General features: G+C 33.2%; 1 long non-coding RNA gene across 1 annotated transcript in view; it reads left to right on the forward strand.

The window, feature by feature from the left end:
- Positions 1 to 250, forward strand: part of LOC106868409 (uncharacterized) — a 4328-nt gene extending 4078 nt beyond the window's left edge. Inside the window, exon 2 of the long non-coding RNA XR_001409271.1 lies at positions 150 to 250. This is a non-coding gene — a long non-coding RNA (uncharacterized LOC106868409). The remainder of the gene's footprint in view (positions 1 to 149) is intronic.
- Positions 251 to 15000: the final 14750 nt, after the last annotated feature.

Here is a 15000-nt window from a genome sequence, read left to right on the forward strand (position 1 = left end):
AATTCTCCGAGATGTAAGCAAATCTCTTAACCATTCATCAGAAATGAATTCCTATTTCAATCAAGTTGAGATTATTTGTTGAACATGAAAAATATATCTTAGCTTCACTTGTTATGCGTTCTAATTTACTTAGTGTTCTATCATTCCAGCCATTCAAAATGAATTTGTTTACGTATACTAAAGGCGTGTTCACCAATCTGTGAAAGCTCACCGATCCTACTAGAAAATATTATCCACAAGATATAATGTTTTTATTTGTATTGGTTTGTTCTTTCATTGCATCGCTGCTCATGTAGATTTTCTATTCTTTGAAACATGTATTTGACATTTTAAGTAATTGGCTATTTTCGGTCCGTTTCACTCGAATAAGATTATAACAAAGAAAATATAAATAAAAAGTAAAATATATAAAAAAACAAAAAAAAAACCGAAAGATCTTTATGCTACTTATTGGAGAATTGTTAATCCTTTACACTTCGCCAAATTTTCCCACCAAACATTTGATGCCGGAATATTGTGCAATTGAGTTGTTTTTGCTGCAACTGGCATTTCTTGTTGAAATTCAAGAAGAAATATCAGGTTAAAAGTTAAACTTGTCGAGCATTGAGAAAAAGATCGATTGGACATCGCATTTACTAGTATTGTATTTCATTGATATGTTAACAGCTCCAATGATCTAAAGTATTTTAGATTCTATCAGTCGTAATATTTATCACTGTTTGTACAATTGTTGGTATAACGTAAAATCTAAAAGAGCTTTTGTTTATTCGAAGTAATATTAGACACGTATACAAATATAATAAACTTTTATATAACTATCGACTGCGGGGAGGGAATAACTAGCCAGAGGTAATTCTGCTTAGTGATGGTTTCTTGGATGTCCCTAGCTAATAATGCATATGCATGCACATGCATATACAGAAAAACACATCGACACATATGCAAAAATGCCCTTGCACAAATACGTACACACGCACGCACACGCGCGCACGCGCACATACACACACACACACACACACACACACACACACACAACACATAAGTATATGAAGGCACTGTGGTTAGAACGACGGGTTCACAATAACGAGGTAGTGAGTTCGATTTTCGGACAGAGCTGTGTGTCGTGTTCTTTTTATTTCACATTGCTCCATTACCCTCATCTGTAGAAATGTGTTGTGACGTCACTGGTGCCAGGCTGTATCGGCCTTTGCCTTTCCTTTGAATAACATCAGTGGCGTGGAGCGGAGGTGGCTGGTATGCATGGCCGACTGCTCGTCTTCTATAAATGACAATGCGCCTTCATGCATAGAAAGGAAGACGGAGACAGGAGGGAGTGCTTCGAAAATTTTTTGTTCAGCCAGGTAATAGCTAACTGAAGTCATCCAGTTGTGAATCGAACCTCTCCAACACACATCCAAAAGTTTTACAAAAGATCGTTAAAGAAGTCGATTGAAATGCTTCTCCAAACCCATAGAGATGCTCAGATATAGAACGAAAGCAAGCTAAGAGTCTCGTCGGCAACTATCACCAGTTTCTATATTTTTGATGTTGGCTTTACAAAGTGAATTATGAAAACTGGTGGTTCTCATGTGAGTTACACAGTGAAGTTAAAAAGTCTTTTGTGTACGTATTTGCGTGAGTGTGCATGTATGTTAGTATGCATGTGTGCGTTGTGCGCGCGTGTGTGCGCTTGTGTGTACGCGAGCGTTTGTGTATCTGCGTGTATTTTCTGTCGACTAAAATGTCATGAAGTTGGGTAGCGACTAATGTGATTCATCGAAGAAATCAAAAGTTAGACATTTTTGCATCTGCACAAAGAAATATTGCTGAAGCTTCACTAAATTTTAGCACACAAACTAAATTCTTTTTTTAATTCTTTGCCGATATCACTCATAACAACCAGTCAACACAATGAGTCATCGGACGTAATGCTGTCATTATTTCTTTTAAACTCTCCCCGGGTGCATCAGCGCTTTTTCAACGTCTGAATATAGTTTCCTAACGACTGTGTTCTCTCCTGAAGGTATTAGTTTTCAAGTGAAACAATTTTCAAATCATAGGACGAGTGCGAAACTATAGGAACAGTGTGTATGTACAAACATACGCACACACGCACACACACTGACACACACGAACATACACACATGCATACATACATACATGTATCTCTCTCTCTCTCTCTCTCTCTCTCTCTCTCTATATATATATATATATATATATATATATATATATATATATATATATATATATATATATATATATATATATATACATATATATATATATATATATATAAAAAATAAAAAAGTTTAGAAAGGTATAACAATGCACTATAGAACAAAAATTGGACTATATACCTGTTGTAACTTGGTTATCAATAGTCCGATGATATTTCGGAATTAGAATTCCTTCTTCAGATCTTATTTGCTGGAGTCTCTGCATGTGTGCGTTGTGCGCGCGTGTGTGAGCGCGTGTGTGCGGGTATATATATATATATATATATATATATATATATATATATATATATATATATATATATATATATTTATATATATATATATAAGGGAGAATATACGAAAAAACAACAACAGACAAGGACAGGTGGTGTAAATAACAAAAGGATGTATTAGTATGACGCTCGGGAATACGGAAAGTCTTTGACGTTTCGAGCTACGCTCTTCAACAGAAAGAATACGGAGACAAGGAGAAAAAACACGGAGAAAAAAATTGAATAGCGTCCAGTCAACGGTCAATCATAATAATGGCTGACCATAACAAAGGCTGACCGGAAGTTAGAAATTCTTGCGCATGTGTCATAGAATTAACTATTGGTAAGCAAATTTGACTGCTGATATGATTATTTTAGACCCAATTGTAATAATACCTAATCATTAATTGCATACACCTGTTCGATACGCATATTTTCGACGTAGTTGTGTTTCTGGATTTTGACACAAATCCATATATTGTAGAACGCACATCACTCCTCCTGACATAACGGTGTCCACTTATTTACTATTAAACGGAAAATCAGATTTCAACATTGATGGTAGACTCTTTCACTGAGAACCCTAACACAGAAAGTTTGGCATGTCCATTCTATGCTAGTTTGCTCTGTATTTGTTACTGTTATATCTACCTATATGTGTTACACAATGCCTGTAACAACGAACGTCAGATAATAACCATCCTGAAGTTGATATCGATGGATATGTACTTCCGTTGCAGGTCGATGTAAACGGCTACAGATCATTAAATGTTTTCTTATTCTTTAGCATACTGTCACAATGCATGTATATTCATACCTTGTACATACGTATATATGTTAGAAAATTTGAAATTCAGGTTATCAGGTACAGAACAAGTTTTCCACCACATCAAAGCAAAACGCATCTTTTATCACCACTCAACAAGGATTGCAAACACAATATCATAAATAATATTATATATCTGATCACATCTACTTCGATCTTGCTTATATTTCTGACCACACACACAAACGCATGTATGTATATGTATACAGATAGACATATGTATGCATATACATATGTATGTATGTATGTATGTATGTATGTATGTATGTATGTATGTATGTATGTACGTATATATATATATGTATGTATATATGTATGTATGTATGTATCTATCTAGCTATCTATCTATTATATATATATATATATATATATATATATATATATATATATATATATATGTATATATGTGTGTGTGTGTGTGTTTATATGTACGTATGTATGTATCCATACATACATACATGCATACATTATTTATGTGTTTGCGTGTTATGTATATGTATCTGCTCTTGTACATGTATGAGACCAAATTTCCTTTGAAATATTCCAAGACATTATTGATTATTGCATTAAAAAAAATCATTTTCTCCTTTATTATACAATGTAGCCTGAAAGGTTTCAATAACTTTGAGAAAGAAATTAATATTGTCTCTTCAGCTCACACATTTCCCGTCCTGCATTCCATATTTTTCACCATCTTTGCTGCCTTGAAGCCTGTATTTGATTAATTAGAGTAGCGTTTCCTCTCTTCCAAAATATATGTCCGGTGATTAGTCGAAAACCAATCACGTTGTCTTGTGCACCGGATTTATTTTCTATAAAGGCCCCAAGAGAGGAATTGGCAAGGTTTTAATCATATTTTTGCTTTACACTACGACAACGGTCAGTGGATAAAAGTTTTGCTTGCTTAATCGATGTCTGAATACTGTGTTGATTGAATTCTTTAGCAACAAGGTCGATATCATTCATCGAGTCATAGAAGGAAGAATTACAATATCAAATCTTGGAGAAAATTAATTTGTAGATGAATCAATCTTTGTATACAATTTTTTTTCTCTCTTTCGATTTTGTTTTGTTGTTGTTGACGAAACGTTCGACTATTCTTGTTCTTATTTTAAATAGACTTAGATATTATTCTGACTTCAGAATTTAATATACACTTGTTTTTTATTTGCTTTTTATATTTAAATGTGATTATAGATGTGTTAAATGTGATTAGTATATTGTTGACTGGAAATGGAAAAGGGTTCCGTGAACCAATAGTCAATGTAATAAAGAATTGTGATAATGAATCAAGATTTATATTTTTCTGGGCTATAGATGTTCTTTTTTAACCAAATGAAAAAAAAAAGAGTAATTTCTAGTTGACTGCTTCATAACTTTGTTTCCGCGAAAGAAATGTTTTAGATACATAATTCTATTAGTGAAAAGTGAGAATATTCATGTATCCACCTATTGTAAAATTCGTCTTGGTTAAAGTAGACAAAGAATTATGTATATACTCTGTATTATGTTTAGAAAATATTCTATTCATACTTCATCAGTACATTCTATCTTAAAATGGTGAGAGGATTGACTGAATGTTTTTAAAAGTTAAAATGCACCGTTAGTAGGTTAGTGTAAGTTAGATAACGAATTTCTCTTGTTTAACTTTTATTCTCATTCTTTTTCTGAACTTTGTCTTATATGTTGTTCAGTATTACCCTTAGAGAGATAATAGTTTTGAAGTCTGCTCCTCATAAACCCCTAATAGTTAATTTATTCATAATGATTCAACGGTAGTAATCCGTGAGCTGCATTTGTATATACTTTAATGCTGTATAGAGACATGAGTGAGAGTAAAACACAAAAACATAGAAGAGTGATTATCATGTTTAAACGAATCTAAGAACCACAGAAATTTCTTAAGAGCAGATAACTATTGTAGTATAGGAAAGAATTAGAGTATGGTACAACATTAGGCTGTGGACTACATATTTACTATATGGCAGATATGAATACTTGTTGCAAAGTTTAGCAGCAGCTCAGTTAAAATTAAACTATTTGCTACAATTTTGGATCGCTTAATCAGGAGCCGATTGGGATAAAAATTATCTGGCTTTAAAAACGAGTTTGAAGCGAGTTTTAAAATGTTAAAAATATGGAACGTGCAGGTGAGGTAGATGCAGATCATTTAGGAGTCTCATAAACCGGAAGTTGAGGATGAAAAGGAAGGATAGAGATGTAGTAACATTGTTCTTAAGATTTCTAATGAACATCATATTTATAAGGCTGATCTTAGGATAACGTATGGTATTCAATATATACGAGTTTCTTTCAAGTGCAGGTTATATGAACATTGTATAAAGTTTTATACTTAAAGGGTATTTCAGGATTCAGAGAGGCGATTGACATCGAAGTTAGTTGACACAAAGTCATAAATAGGAAAAAAAGATATATAATTGTTTGAAAGTTTAGGATGATTCATCAATTCAGCTGGAATTTAAGCCTTATTCATAGAAATATATATTGTAAGATATGTTATTATACATGCAGGTCTTTGAAACCTAATCCGTACATGTGTATGTATATATATATATATATAATACTTAAATAATTTATTTTTATATCCTCTTTAAAAATTTCAAATGTTTTCTATAAATAGATGTTTGAAACCATAAAGAGAAAGTTAAAAGATATTTTTCCATTAATGTAAATGAGATTAAAAAATGTTTCTAGCAGATTTAGGTCGAGTTTCGCAGAAATTTTATTGCGTGATAAATCAACAAATAAATTGGAAAAGCTGCTTAACTAATAAAGACGGTTGCTATAACAGTTGGACAGCAAAACTGAAAGTTATTAAAAGCTTTCATAATATTATTTGACTAAAAGTTTTCATAGCAACTTTGAAGTGATTTGAAATGACGGAACTAACAATTTCTGGTGAAAATACTGAAAAATCAGTTTAAAGAATATTCTAATGTGCTGTTTAGAGTTTATTTTCCTCATTTTGGATAAAATATTTCTTGTGTTTACATTTCTAGAATTTAGAAAGACGCTATAGTGTCCCAGACAAGCAGCTAGGATGTCAAAGTTTCGTCTCACTTCTGCTGTACCATTCGTGTTGATTCCTTTAGAGACACATGTACCTGAAACACACCAGCTCTCTACAGAAATTTATCTGATAATCACTTAACGCTTAGAAAAGAAGTGATAAATACGGCCCTAAACGTTCTTTTAATTCTGAATAAAGGATTAAATTTACACGATTTGAAAGCTCCCTACTTACATGATCCATTTAAATACATTCCGAGAATTGATTCGAAATATCGGATAGTAAAACAAAGACAGTATTTAAGGAAAAGGAATAGAAGAATCGCTAAGCAATTCAAATGGAAGAGTATTCCCTCTTCTACATGACATGATTCAGGAAGGAGAATAGAATTAACATTTAATTTCCTGTTGTGTGATATTTTATGTTTTTATTCATTTATATTCTTAATGAATATCAGTTTTGATGTCTAATTTCCCTTCTGATAAAACAATCTTTGATCACATGAAAGTTCTTTTTTTCCCTTTTATGACTATCAAACGGAAAGCAATTCATTGACGCGCAATTCTTTACGAGATTGTTTTGCTAGAGTTATACAGCCTTATAAATTCGGGGTAATAACAGCTGTATCAGCGAGACTAAGGATTTTCATACTTTCCATAGGGAATCAATGTTTTGTAATTATAGACTGGGATTAATTGATTCATTATATCAATTTAAAATATAAACAAATAATAATAATAATAATAATAATAATAATAATAATATTCATAATAATAATAATAATAATATTCATAATAATAATAATAATAATAATAATAATGATGATAATAGCAGTAGTAAATAATAATAATCTCTAAATAGAATTTACAACATTTTATATCTGTTTATTATATTTGCGTTTTATTTATATCTATATACAAATTGAATATCTAATAAGGCTTTCAACACATTAACATGTACATCTGAAAGAAACAGCCTAATAGATATATTTATTAAATCTGATCAGGAGGTAATTTATCTCTGGCTAAAGCGTTGAATTGCCACAATCGCTAGAGCATTACATTGTACATCTTGCGGTATTTATAGAGGACTTTTTGAGTTCAAATCCAGCAGGTGTCAACATCTCCATTCATGCTTTCGAGTCAAAAAATTAAAGTTCCATTTCAGGGTGAGAAGTTAGGAAATATGTTAGGGTGACGGAGAAGAAGCCTTGCAGAATTTATTTATCTATTTAAGCTGTGAATAAGTTCTGACTTCAACTTCCGCAGGCAAGTGGGCAAGTGTCTTCTACAATAGCCTCGGGCCTACCAAAAGCCTTGCGAGTGAATTTCGTAGACGGAAAATGAAAGAAACCCGTCGTATATCATATACATATATGTGTGCGTGTGTGTGTGTCCACATAATCGCTTGACAACCGATGCTCGTGTGCTTACAAAGAATAAGTGCTAGATTCGATTCCCTCGACTAAAACCCTTTAAAGTAGTGGTCTGGCATGGATGCAGTTAGGTGACTGAAAGAAATGAAAGAATAAAAGAATTACGAACAAACGCGGTGGTTATCTGCATTTTTGGAAAACGTCTGTGACAAGTTTGAAAAAATTGAGAGATGAGCTGTATGGAGCAAGAGCTGCGCCTTTTGATTATACATACATGCATACATACGTACATACATACATACATATATACATGTGTGTGTGTGTGTATGTGTGCATGTGTGTGTCTATATCTGTGTTTGTCTCCCCATCACCGTTTCACAACCGGTGTTGGTATGTTTATATCCCCGTAACGTAGTGATTCGGCAAAAAGATTCCGATAGAATAAGTACTAGGCTTAAAAAATAAGTCCTGGGTTCGAATTCTTTAACTAAAGCCCTTCAAGGCAGAGCTCCAGCATGGCCGCAGTCAAATGACTCAAGCAATTAAAAGAATAAAAGTCGATTCTCCGCCAAAAAAGCCCAAAGAAAAAGAAAGGGAAAAAGAATGTAGCTGAGAATAAAGAAAGTACAGAGAAGAGAACTTCAGAAATCGAGGAAGAAGTGTACCAAAACTGAAGAAGATTTGGGATTGGGAAGAAAAACTGGAAAAGCAGTTAGAGCATGTGGTGAAAACAGGAAGACCGGAAGGGAGTAACTTGAGAACGTTGATATTCTACCAAAGAGAAATGGAAATAGAAAAAAAAGATAGAGAAGATCAAAGGTTTGATAAGAGTAAAGTTGGACACAGAGATGTTTGAGGCAAATCAAAGAGCAGCGCTAGTGGAAAAGGATAGACTGGAAAAGTTGATAGAATTGTTCCCTGATAAAATTACAAACAGTCAAATATATTTTCGGTACGATAATCTGCCGAACGTAATTGGGTTAAACAACGTAACCGAACATATAACAAATGAAGATGGTGACTAAAAACAAACGGTATAAATAGAACTGTAAATTGAAGCTGCGAGTTTGGTGGGGAATCGTAAGCCATTCTATGTTTCCATTATAAATGTTTCATTTTTCATCATTCGTTATATGTACCCCACGTTTTGTGTCGTCTGTCCGTGTAGTGCCCCTTCTTTGTTCAGGCTATATGCCTATAATAAAGATTCATAGTTGAGTAAAGGTCATCCGAACGTGCGATATAACACAGTGAAATTATAAGAAATACTGAAATAGTTGATGATATCGCTTGGTCTTTCAGAACTACATTACCTTCTGTCTCAAGATATCATGCATGTTCAGTTAGAGATTAACTGCTTAAAGGGAACAGAAATGTTTCTAAATATTTATAAAAGTGATTAATACGTAATTATTGCATTAGCTCATTGAATTCATTTTCATTGAAAATCTGTGTAGTAGTAAGATGCTTAAAAAAAAAGCAGAAATGAAATTAAAAAAATACATACAGAAAGGAAAAAAAAGAACAAAACATTAAGGATGTTCTCAGGAAATACTACAGCAACTCATTGAGCGTTTCTTAAAGTTTATAAATATTTAAGAGACGCAAGCTGTACAAACAAGAAGTTGCTTATTAGTGTTTTAGAGTATAAATTTTTGAAAAGATTAGAGAAAGATTATGAACTGAGAAGACTATGTAAGGCAACAACAACAAATGTGCAAATGAGATTTTTTGCTTTCTTTGCAAATAGTAAATGTCCAATGATATCATAACATCGCGAATCTACGTTGATAACATTTCGATTGTAAAGATTCAGTAAGTTATAGTAGCTAATTACGAAAATAAGATGAGATTAAAATAAAGCTAATAAGTTGTTCTTTAATGCGGTGAGTTAGCAGAATGGTTAGCACGCAGGGGGGAAAAGTGCTAAGCGCCATTTCTTTACGTTCTGATTTGAAATTCTACAGAAGTCAACTTTGACTTTCATCAATATGAGGTCGTTAAAATAAATACCAGTTGAACACTGGGTTGATGTAATCGACTTACACCTCTCATACAATTGTTGGCCTTGTACCAAAATTTGAAAGCAATATTAAATTATTCCTTTTCTTGTATTATGCGTTTTGAATTAAGTCAGTATTATAAGGAAAGTACCAATTCTACTATCTTTCTCTTTCTTTCTTGTCAGAGTCGGTGATGTCTCGCCAGTAAAAAGCGTGCTTATGAATTAATATGTAGGTAGCAGCGTACATAATAATATGAAAAATGTAACAAACAAAACGAAATTTACATGATGAATCACAGGTATCAGAAATTTATCATTAACGTACTAAATGAGGGTGTATGTATGCATAGTCCCGAAATGCTTTGAAACGGTGCGTCCTCAAGAAAAAACGGATGGGATTTTCGAAATCTGTCTACCAAAGAGAAATAAAATTATTGCGATAAATAATAAAAAAAGAATATAATTTGAAAAGAGAAATAAGTTAATTTATATTTTATATTTCGGGAATATCATTTTTATATCTCTTTTTCTTTTTTTTTTCTTTTTGGCCGAATAAACAACATGTACTATATATTCGTTCTTCTCTTCAGATTTATTATTGTTCCTATTTTATTGTGTTTTGTCTAAAGATCTTGTCAGAACAATGATAAATCTTAAGGGAAGAACGAATATATAGTGCATGTGTTTATTTGGCAAAAAAAAAAAAAATAATTAAAATATAAAAAATGATAACAAGAAAAAAACGGAAAACGACCATTCTGAAATATAACAATATCTGTTCCAAAACACGATTTTACATCAGAAATCTTACAAAACAAATTCATAAACGTAACTTAACTTTTAGATCGCTAAATTTCCTTCCTTTATTCTTACTCCCACTCTCTATATATAGATTTACTACCCTTTCTCTCTCTACCTCTTCCCCCCTCTCTCTACCTCTTCCCCCTCTCTCTCTTGATATCACGTGTAATTGCTTTCATTTAGTTTAAAACTTCCTCACTGCAATGTTTGCTTTCATTTTGTGATAGAGAGCTATTACGCAGAAAATTCTAACTTTCAAAACCCGTTTTCTGGCTTTTCTGATTGGATGCATCAACCAGATAATATAAACAAAAGAGCATCCGTCGCACAAATTCATTAGGCGATGTCTCATTTCAATCCAAGCAATTTCAATTTCCAGTGAGTTTTAGTTTTGCCATAATCATCAACAAATCGCAAGAGCAAATATTTTCTGTTGCCAGTTTTACACCATGAAGAGAATTGCTACGCCCATGGTCAGTTTTACGTTGGATGGTCGACAGTAAGAAGTAAGAAAAACCTTTACATCTATACACCAAATCGAAAAACGAAAAATCGCCCTGTTGTCCCCAAAGAATGCAGAAATCCGTCCTGACCAAGACTTCCAAACGTCAGGGATGACATGCTATGTCAGAAGTTGGTATAAAGGCATTCTACTGTGATCATTGTCCGGCAACGATGGGGTACTCCGCTGTGTGTGTGTGTGTGTGTGTGTGTGTGTGTGTGTGTGTGTGTGTGTGTGTGTGCGTGCGTGTGTGTGCGTGCGTACATGTGTGTGTATGTGTGTGTTTGCATGTGCATGTATAGCTAATTTGCTAGCTAGATACACAGACAGACACATATGCACATAGACATAGATTTTTTAGTCATTTTCTTTCAGTCAAATGGTGCACGTGAAAATAGTTTTCCCGCCAAAGGAAAAAATCATAAAAACATTGCGGATAAGTAATGACTCATCCTTGTATTCCTCTCTTCCTCTCCCCTCGCACTATCTCTCTCTTTCTCTCTCTCTATCTCTCTCTCTCTCTCTCTCTCTCTATCTATCTATCTATCTATCTTCCACTCTTTCTCTGTATATAAATGTGCGTGTGTTCTTGTGTGAGCGTATGCATGCGAATATGTAAATGTATCTATGTATATGTACTTATTGATGGGTGAAATATATTAGGTAATTGTCAGCTATCATTATTGCGTTAGATAAATAGTGATTTATTGATTAACTGATTGATTTCTTTGTTGTTATGAAGCAAAATATAGGGAGAGAGAGGGAGAGAAAGGGAGAGAGGAGAAAGAAAGAGAGCGATAATAATATATAATATATAATAGTATACTTTTATGATGGTGCAATAACTGTTTGTGATATTAAATGGAATATAAATATGAGGTGAAAATATCTACCAAATATAATTAACAACCTATTTATTGTGTTTTTTTTTTACGTGGCCAGCAAAATTATACTTAAATGGAATATTATATAGGAAAATTCTATTTAGTTTTGTTTTATAAAATAAAACGCTGATATTTGCTTGCTTAAAAACGTCAGCCATTTGCATTAGTGTTTATGAATAAACGTTGATTATCTCTCTATAATAGTAACCGAAATGTATATTGGTTGGCTGGTTGGTTGGTTGGTTGGTTAGCTGATTCTCCAGTCTAGTCAAAATTTACATCGCACATAGAAACAGAGTAAGGAATATAGATATGAGGAGAGAGTTAACACAAGAGGTGCAGAGTAAATGAACATACTAGGCCTTGTTGGGGGTGAAGTGTAAATGAACGCTCCACATACAACAAGAGAGAAATAATTATATTAACAGAGTGAGGGGGGGGGAGAGGAGTAAGAGAGAGTTTATACACACACATACATATATATGTGTGTGTGTGTTAACATGTGTGGTAATATGTTCGTTTCAGGGTGACACAGTAGCACACACACACACACACACACACACACACACAAACACACACACACACACATACACACACACACACATATATATACATATATATATGTACGGAGAGAAAGAAGGAGGGAGAGAGAGAGGAGGAGAGAGTGATGAGGTCGAGTGAATGTGAACTTCTATAATAAAAAACGTCATAACGGACACTAATTTCCTCTTCATATTTTTTTCTCAACATGTATATTGGTTCATTTAATCTTATTTTAAAGCTATGAATATTTTTCCCTTCCAAATTTGTGTTCATTTCATAATTTACTCTAAATAATGAAAAAAAATATCATAATTAATGTATGTGTAACATATTTCCTGTATACTTCCCACGTTACTCGTTAAATGACGAGTAACACCCTACGATAAAATAAGCCACATGATGTCATTCACATTTAACTCCCCTTATTACAGCTTTATTATTTGATAGAAATTTCCTCGAATGTGCAAATGAAAATTCCTACAGCCTATATTAATATATTTACGCCTTATCTCTCTGCTTCAGTCCCAATACCCGCTTTGGAAATTTCAAACTCGAGAAAATAAGGAGTGTCAGCAATATATATATGTATGTATAAAGACAAAAATTAAAAACATATATATATATAAATAAATAATTGGCAGAAACTGCTAATATTATCCCTACTACCATGTTAGGCTGAATGTGATGTAGTATCATTTATTTGTGCTTTAGTATTGTTGTACATTTTTACCATATAAAACGCTGTAATACGGAAAATATTTCCCGGACGTGTGGCTGGTTCATGTCTAAACGTAAGACCTCTGACTTCAATACTCATAGATAACCGTGGTAATCTAATGAAACTCTATTGAAATTGAACAGATGGCAAGTAACTCCGCAAATAATTCGGTAACAAATAAAACCTTGTTTCTCTTCCATGAAATAAAACTATGTTTCTCTAGCATATACACATTTTTAAAAAAATGTTATTAATGGAAATAATTCCATAAACGCAATGGTGCTACCGTGTCAAGTGTACTTGTACAAATTTTATTACAATTTTTTTATTATAATCATATTCGTGTACATTTTAGAGAAGTTCTTCAGCTCAATGGTTGGGTTGAACAACAGTTGTGGAATAGTGGCAGGATTGAAAAACAGTTGGGTATAGTGGTGGATCTCCGTCGTTAGACGATGAGGCTTCAGTCGTTGGAACAAAAGAAATACCTACTCCCTGAATTAGTTGATAAATGACTAACTATTGCACAGACACGAGAACCTTTAACGTAAATCTCTGGCGAAATCGGCATTACTCGTGAGTGTCATAAGGCTATGGTTTTCGAATTACAAGTACAATGGACTCGCTGGCTTCAGTGAAACTCAATTTCACTGAAAATTTTATGTTCGAATATAGACTATAGAAAGATGATACTTTCACATCATGCCACAGATTGGGAATGAACCCGGGCTCTTGCTGTTGCAAATTGAGCTTCTTAATCATTCAACCATACTAAGTCTGTTTAGGAACAATAGCACATTACAAAGAAAGAACTTGATTCTAATGAACTTTTAACAAACACAAAACAAGATAGACTTAAAACTTCAAAATTAATAATCTAGGAAATCGATAAAGTGTACTAAAATGTATAGGATTCGCTGGAAAGATGTTCATGATATACAAAGGATTATGGGTAGTAACTATAGTAGGTTGATTTTGTTAAAATACGCAAATTAATCTAGCCAGTCAGTTTATTTTGGCCACCAGCATCAGTATGTCAACAATGGATGGATAAGGAAGGCAGGTACTGGCTGGCGAGACTCCATTCAGAGTGGAAATATCCAACATATATAGTCGTTCCTTCTTTTCTTTCCACAAATACATCTATCTATCTATCTATCTATCTATCTATCTATCTCTCCCTCCTTCTCTCAATCTCTCTCCATATATATATATATATATATATATCTATATATATATATATATATATATGCACGTAGTGTTTACATTTGTCATGACTTACATGTAGAAATTATATATATATATATATATATATATATATATATATATATATATATATATATATGATAAATGAAAGACGGAAAATGGAATACACGAGAATTTTTATTAAACTCGGCAATTATTTCGACACATCGTTCTCTCTCGGGTGAGACAGTTAACAACTGCTTCAGGGGCATCCGGCGGCGCAGATGTGTCTTATTGAGTGACAGATAGATACAACTCGTTAAAATAACAATTCCGCAATGTGTCTTCTCTTTTCGTAGGAAAAAAAAAGCAGCGGAACGAAGGAAATATCTTCATTTATATAGAAGATCAAAAACAAAACCACAGATACAAAAAAGAACCGGACACGCAATACACCGAGAAAAGTATTACAACCAAACATTAACAGATATGGATGTATAAACGTCCTCGCGCAAGCTCCATAGCGCGTGTACACTCGCTCATACACTCATCCACGAAAATGTAAGCACACCCGCACGTGTGATTTGGTGCACACATGATCACAAAGCGAGTTAAATGGCCACTTGAACTGCGGGGAGGTTA

The sequence above is a fragment of the Octopus bimaculoides genome, chromosome 9, assembly GCF_046866305.1.
Source record: "Octopus bimaculoides isolate indiv1 chromosome 9, ASM4686630v1, whole genome shotgun sequence".
Classification (NCBI taxonomy): domain Eukaryota; kingdom Metazoa; phylum Mollusca; class Cephalopoda; order Octopoda; family Octopodidae; genus Octopus; species Octopus bimaculoides.